The sequence below is a fragment of the Pristiophorus japonicus genome, chromosome 2 (genome assembly GCF_044704955.1).
Source record: "Pristiophorus japonicus isolate sPriJap1 chromosome 2, sPriJap1.hap1, whole genome shotgun sequence".
NCBI lineage: Eukaryota > Metazoa > Chordata > Chondrichthyes > Pristiophoridae > Pristiophorus > Pristiophorus japonicus.
The window spans coordinates 222,839,639-222,847,462 of NC_091978.1; positions in this window are offsets into that span (position 1 = coordinate 222,839,639).

Here is a 7,824-nt window from a genome sequence, read left to right on the forward strand (position 1 = left end):
CGGAGCAGAGGCGGGAGCAGAGAAGAGCGGAGGTCGGGAGCGGAGGTCAGGACTGGAGAGGAGCGGAGGCCTGGAGCAGCGGCGAGGTCGGAGCTCAGGAGCAGATCAGCTTGTCGCCCATTGGGCGTCTCAGAGACTACCCTTGCAGGTTAACCAAATGCCTCATGACCCTTCGGCTCAGCCTAGTCTGGAGCCAGTGCGCTATGGTCATCAGTGCGTACGCCCCAACACTGAAAGCTACAGGTGAGACCAAAGAGGAATTCTACTCCAGCTTTGAACAATCCCTGTCCCGAGTCCTAACGGACGACAAGCTGATCTTCCTTGGCAACTTTAATGCCAAAGTTGAAAAGAACACAGACCTCTGGGGAGGTGTGATCAGCTGAGAGGGAGTAGGGAAAACCAACTCCAAAGGTACCCATCTCCTGACAAAATGCTTAGAACACAGCCTTGTCATAGCAAACATCTTGTTCCATCAGAGAGAGAAGTACTAGGCTTCATGGCAACACTCTCGCTCCAAGCACTGGCATCTGCTAGACTACGTCATCATCCGAGCGAGGGATCATTAGAACATAAAAACATAAGAAATATGAACAGGAGTAGGCCATACAGCCCCTCGAGCCTGCTCCGCCATTTTATAAGATCTTGGCTGATCTGATCCTGGACTCAGCTCCACTTCCCTGCCCGTTCCCCATAACTCCTTATCCCCTTATTGATTAGGAAACCGTCTATTTCTGTCTTAAATTTATTCAATGTCCCAGCTTCCACAGCTCTCTGAGGCAGTGAATTCCACAGATTTACAAACCTCTGAGAGAAGAAATTTCTCCTAATCTCTGTTTTAAATGGGCGGCCCCTTATTCTAAGATTATGCCCTCTAGTTCTAGTCTCCCCTATCAGTGGAAACATCTTCTCTGCATCCACCTTGTCAAGCCCCCTCATAATCTTATATGTTTCGATAAGATCACCTCTCATTCTTCTGAATTCCAATGAGTAAAGGCCCAACCTACTCAACCTTTCCTTATAAGTCAACCCCCTCATCTCCGGAATCAACCTAGTGAAGCTTCTCTGAACTGCCTCCAAAGCAAGTATATCCTTTCTTAAATATGGAAATGAAAACTGCACGCACTATTCCAGGTGTGGCCTCACCAATACCTTATATAGCTGCAGTAAGACTTCCCTGCTTTTATACTCCATCCCCTTTGCAATAAAGGCCAAGATTCCATTGGCCTTCCTGATCACTTACTATCCTTTTGTGTTTCATGCACGAGTACCCCCAGCTCCCACTGTACTGCAGCACTTTGCAATCTTTCTCCATTTAAATAATAACTTGCTCTTTGATTTTTTTCTGCCAAAGTGCATGACCTCACACTTTCCAACATTATACTCCATCTGCCAAATTTTTGTCCACTCACCTAGCCTGTCTATGTCCTTTTGCATATTTTTTGTGTCCTCCTCATTCATTGCTTTTCTCTCCATCTTTGTATCGTCAGCAAACTTGGCTACATTACACTCGCTCCCTTCTTCCAAGTTGTTAATATAGATTGTAAATAGCTGGGGTCCCAGCACTGATCCCTGCGGCACCCCACTAGTTACTGGTTGCCAACCAGAGAATGAACCATTTATCTTGACTCTCTATTCTCTGTTAGTTAGCCAATCCTCTATCCATGCTAATATATTACCCCCAACCCCATGAACACCTTTTATGTGGCACCTTGTCAAATGCCTTCTGGAAGTCCAAATACACCACACCCACTGGTTCCCCTTTATCCACCCTGTTCATTACATCCTCAAAGAACTCCAGCAAATTTGTCAAACATGGCTTCCCCTTCATAAATCCATGCTGACTCTGCCTCACCGAGCTTTGCTTTTCCAAATGTCCTGTTACTGCTTCTTTAATAATGGACTCCAACATTTTCCCAACCACAGATGTTAGGCTAACTGGTCTATAGTTTCATGCTTTTTGTCTGCCTCCTTTTTTTAAATAGGGGTGTTACATTTGCAGTTTTCCAATCTGCTGGGACCTCCCCAGAATCCAGGTAATTTTGGTAAATTACAACCAATGCATCCACAATCCCTGCCGTTACTTCTCTTAAGACCCTAGAATGCAAGCCATCAGTTCCAGGGGATTTTTCTGCCTTTAGTCCCATTATTTTACTGAGTACCACCTCCTTAGTGATTGTGATTGTGTTAAGTTCTTCCCCCCCCGCCCCATAACCCCTAGACTATCCACTGTCGGAATATTGTTAGTATCCTCTACTGTAAAGACTGATACAAAATATTTGTTCGCAAGGACATCCCCATCACACGTGCCATGACAGGAGCTGATGACTGCTAGATGGCCATCTCCATCAAGGTAGCCCCAAACCAGCGGTGGCAACAGAAACAATGCCGCAGGAAAATCAAGGCTGGAGCACTCAAAGACCCTGCTAAGAAAGCCCTATTCAGCCAGCACCTCAGAATCAACCTAATGACCCCCAGTGATCTAGAGACGCAGTGTTCACAGCATCTGGTTCGCCCTCAAGGCCTCCATAATTAGCACCTGTGAAGAGACGCTCGGTCTCTCAACTAGGAAACACCTAGAAACATCTAGTTCAACGAGAACGATCAGGAGATCCAAGAGCTAATAAGCCACAAGCACAGGTTATTCTTGAACTGGAAACAGCAACACAATTCGAGAGTAAGAAAGCAGCTCTACAGACATCTGAAGGTCGAGGTCCATCAAAAAACTCGCGACCTAAAGAACAGGTGGTGGGTGGAGAAAGCATAGGAGATCCAGCAACTAGCCGACAACCAGGACATGCATGGATTCTTTAGTGCAGTCAAGGCCACCTACGGCCAAGCACCCAAGGTCCTACCTTATTGCGGGTCAAGAACGGAGAGATGCTCATCAAGGACAGAGAGGCAGTCAGTGCCCGCTGGAAGGAGCACTTCGAGAATCTCCTTAACCGAGACTCTGTCTTCGACGTGAGTGTCCTCGACTCCATCCCGCAGCATGCTAGCCGCCCCCACCTTAGCACAACCCCAGCCCGGCATGAGGTTAAAAAGACCATCCGACAACAGAAGAACAACAAGGCCTCAGGAGCAGATGGGATCCCTGCTGAAACACTAAAACATGGTGGAAAAGCACTACTGGCACGGATCCATGAACTCATTTCTCTTATCTGGAAGACGGAGAGCATGCCAGGGGATCTCAGAGACGCCGTAATCATGACCATCTTCAAGAAAGGTGACAAGTCCGATTGCGGTAATTACAGAGGAGTTTCCCTGCTGTCTGCCACAGAGAAGGTCATCGTAAGAATCCTCCTCAATCGCCTTTTCCCAGAATCGCAATGTGGATTCCGCCCACTAAGGGGCACAATGGACATGATCTTCACCGCGCGTCAAATTCAAGAGAAATGCAGAGAACAGCACCAACCTCTGTACATGGACTTCTTTGATCTCACAAAGGCCTTCGACAATGTTAACCATGAGGGATTATGGAGCGTCCTCCTCAAGTTCGGCTGCCCTTAAAAGTTTGTCACCATCCTCCGCCTGCTTCACGATGACACGCAAGCCGTGATCCTGACCAACGGATCCACCACAGACCCAATTAACGTATGGATCAGGGTCAAGCAAGGCTGTGTCATCACACCAATGCTTTTCTTGATCGTCCTTGCTGCATTGCTCCATCTCACCCTCAGTGAGCTCCCCGTTGGAGTGGAGCTATCTACAGAACAAACGGCAAACTGGTCAAAGTCCGCCACCTCCAGGCCAGATCCAAGGTCGTCTCATCCTTTGTCACTGAATTGCAGTATGCAGACGACGCTTGCGTCTGCGCACACTCGGAGGCCGAACTCCAAACCATCGTCAACATCTTCACAGAAGTGTACTAGAGCATGGGCCTTACACTAAACATCCGTAAGACAAAGGTCCTCTACCAACCTGCCCCCGCCATACAGTACTGCCCCCCGATTATCAAAATCCACGACAAGGCCTTGGACAATGTGGACCATTTTTCATACCTTGGGAGCCTCCTGTCAACAAGGGCTGACATCGATGACGAAATCCAACACCGCCTTCAGTGTGCCAGTGCAGCCTTCGGTCGCCTGAGGAAGAGTGTGTTTGAAGACCAGGACTTCAAAACCGTCAGCAAGCTCATGGTCTACAGAGCAGTAGTGATACCCGCCTTTCAATATGCTTCAGAGACATGGACTATGTACAGCAAGCACCTCAAACCACCAATGCTGCCTCCGCAAGATCCTGCAAATTCATTGGCAGGATAGGCGCACCAACTCGCTCAGGCCAACATCCCCAGCATCGAAACATTGACCACGCTCGATCAGCTCGGATGGATGGGCCACATTGTCCGCATGCCTGATGCTAGACTCCCAAAACAAGCGCTCTACTCGGAGCTCCGACACCGCAAGCGAGTCCCAGGTGGGCAGACGAAACACTTCAATGGACACCCTCAAAGCCTCCTTGAAAAAGTGCAACATCCCCACTGACACCTGGGAATTTCTGGCCCAAGACCGCTCACAGTGGAGGAGAAGCATCCGGGAAGGCAGCGAACACCTCGAGTCTCATCGCCGGGAGCAAGCAGAGGCCAAGTGCAAACAGCGGAAGGAGCACACAACAACCTAAGCACCCCACCCACCAGTCCCTTCAACCAACGTCCCATCTGTGACAGAGACTGTAGGTCCCGCATCAAACTCATCAGTCGCCTGAGAACTCATGTTAGTGTGGAAGCAAATCATCCTCGACTCTGAGGGACTGTCTAAGAAGAGGAGAAGAAGGTAAAGGTAGATTAAGGGGCTAGTAACTTTATAAAATAGATAATAAGCAAGGGGATACAAATTGTCCCAGCATTCACAGCGTTTTTGGGGGAGATTGTTTCAGATTTCCACAACCCTTTGTGTGGAAAACTGTTTCCTGATTTCACTTCTAACTTGCTTGGCTCTAATTTGCATAATGTAACTTCTTGTTCTGTATTCCCCACCAGAGGAAATCGTTTCTATGTATCCTACTCTATTGAATCTCTGTATCATTTTAAACACCTCAATTAGATCACCCCTCAATCTTCTAAATTCAAGGGATTACAGGCCAGGTTTATGCAATCTGTTGTCAATTTAACCCTCCAAGCCACGGCATTTTAGGCCCCAGTATTAACCTCCCCACCCCCACCCCAAGAACTGCTCTCCACTCTTCATCTAGTTATTTGTACAAAGCATTGATCTGACCTCCCCTGGAGTGTCAAGTGTGCAGTTTTATAGCAGGGACTTCCTGGCACCAGAGTTCAAAACAAAACCTCAGCTGATTTGATGCCCAGTCATTACAAGAGGAGAGTGGGGGGGCCTGGAACATTCAGAGCCAACATCAGAGGCAGGGTCAGTAAGATTTGGAGCTGGCATCAGTGGGAGCTTGGGAAGATGCACTCACACGCACAGTCCCAGTTGCACAATCACACATATAGACCAGGACAAAGCAGAAGCACAGATATTCATAGGAATAAAGAGAGAATGAAATAAACATGTGAATGCTACAGAATGTTGTAAATATTGTGTTCATTTAATTGTCTGTACCCGACCTTGATTGTTGACTGTGATAGTTTTGCATGGAAGAACCCATGATTGATGGAATGTCCCTGCTCTGCTGTTGTGGGTGACTGGAGCCAAGAGCAGCCACTCCCAGCACAGGAGAGAATCCTGCCAAAAGTACTGAAATGAGGGCGGACCCTGGGGCCAGCTGTCAAAGTCACCGGCTGAGTCTGGCAGACAAAAATCTGCCACACTAACTTCACACCGTCTTTCTAGCCCAAAACCCTGGCTGTTGTACAAAGTACAAAAATAAAAGCATTTTATCACAGCATGCTTGCAGGTAGAAGGGTTGATATTCTGGAAGGAGGAGGCAGAGAACTTAATCTTCACCTGAATCTAACTTACGATCCAGACCTCGCCCACGGCTTCTATACAGAGACGTCTGACTGTAAACACTGCCACTTGCACAGAGGCATACCACACAGCCCAGAATTCCTGCGCCGCACTTTACAAAAGTAAATAAGATTTTTGTCCTCCAAAGAAGTCCTGCTACAGCCTTTCAGAGCTGTGTGACATTCTATGAAAAAGGTACAGGCTTTGCTTTGTCTAATGCCCTTGTCCACTTCCTAAGAATTCTTGTATTCTGACTCCAGCTTTACAAATAGTAAATACAATCTGCAAAAAGTTTGGAGACAGACACAGGGCTCAAAACAACTGCCAAACATGCATAATATTATAACATCTCTTTCAATCACTGACAAGAAGAACAGTCCACAACAGAAATGGCACAAATTTCCATTTCGTTAAAATAAAAGCAAAATACAGTGGATGCTGGAAATCTGAAATAGAAACATAAAATGCTGCAAACACTCAGTAAGTCAGGAAGAAACAGTCCAGCGAGAAACGGAGTTAACATTTCAGGTCAATGGCCTTTCATCAGAACTCAGTTGGTTTCCTGGAAAGATACATCTTAAAAAATACAATGGTAGACCTTGTTAATAAAGTGCCATGAAGCTGTTGGAGTTCAGAGCAGTGACTCAAAGAAGTTCATGTTGCCTTCAATTTCCTCATACTGTGGCACTGATCTTAACTTGCTCCTCCCGGCAGTGGCCTCAAAAGTTACGCTTCTGCTCCGCCATCGCCATCTTGTGTAGGGTCCTGAGAAGAGTGCCTCTGAAGCCTGCCTCTTTCTAGCAGGAGCATCATTACAGTATTCAAATCGAGGTCCTATGGCATACATAGGAACCAACGGGCAAAGCGTGTATGGTGCACACTTCACCCATTGGTACCAGTGTTGAGTGGCCTCACCAAGCCACTCGGAAAAAGGTACTTTTATTTTTGTGGGGCCAGCAGGAGCCTCAAAAAGGCTCAGGCCTATCAACAGTAACTTCAGACGGGTGATATGATCTCACCACCTGCTGCCCAGTGTTCTCCCAAAGTAAACCCAAACTTAAAATTGACCCGATTGACTTTCTGATCTTAACGTTAATGCTGTGGAGAGGTCGCAAACAACGAGAAACAACAAGTTAACATAGGTAAGGGCAGTGGTTCAGCCCATCCAAGCTCAGTCATCCAGTGCCACCCTCATAACATCCAACTGCGTTTTCAAATGATTCCATGGTTTTTGTTTCCACTGCCCTACTTGGAAGTCTATTCTCAGGACTGGATTTTTGGCTTTACTGATTTCTGGGCGGTAATGATGACAGGGCGGTCGTGATACCACCTGGAAAAAGTCCTCGTCTGCAAATTTCAGCAAAAAATGAGGATCCATGAGTAGGGGCGCTAAATCAGGCGTTATACAACGAACTTTGTGCGCCCGATCCGAAAATCACGGCATTATAAATGCTCGCCATTTTACGCATGCGCAGACGCGTTTCAGTTTTCCCGGGCGCAGTCGGTACTTTAGGGTGGGAGGTTTCCTGCACGCATACGCAGATGACCCGGCCCACCTCTGAGACTTCAGCAGAGATGGCGCAGCAGGAGGGCAGGCAGACATGCCAAAAGATTCTCCTCACAGGCTGTTGAAGCCTTAGTGCAGGCCAATGAAAGGATGTGGTCTGCATTGCATCTGGTTGGGGGGGGGGGGAGGCCAGTGCCCAGCAATTTCAAACAGATCTGGCGTGAAATCACGCAAAAGATGTTAGCAGCAGACACGGTGGCCAGGACTGGCACACGATGCCACGCGACGTTCAACAACCTCAAGAGGGTCGTCAGGGTGAGTAGCCTTCACATTTATGTAGGCCTGCCATCCTTCCAAGATCAATGGAACACACAATGTGAATCATTTGATGGAATTGTCCCTTCTCAATGTGTT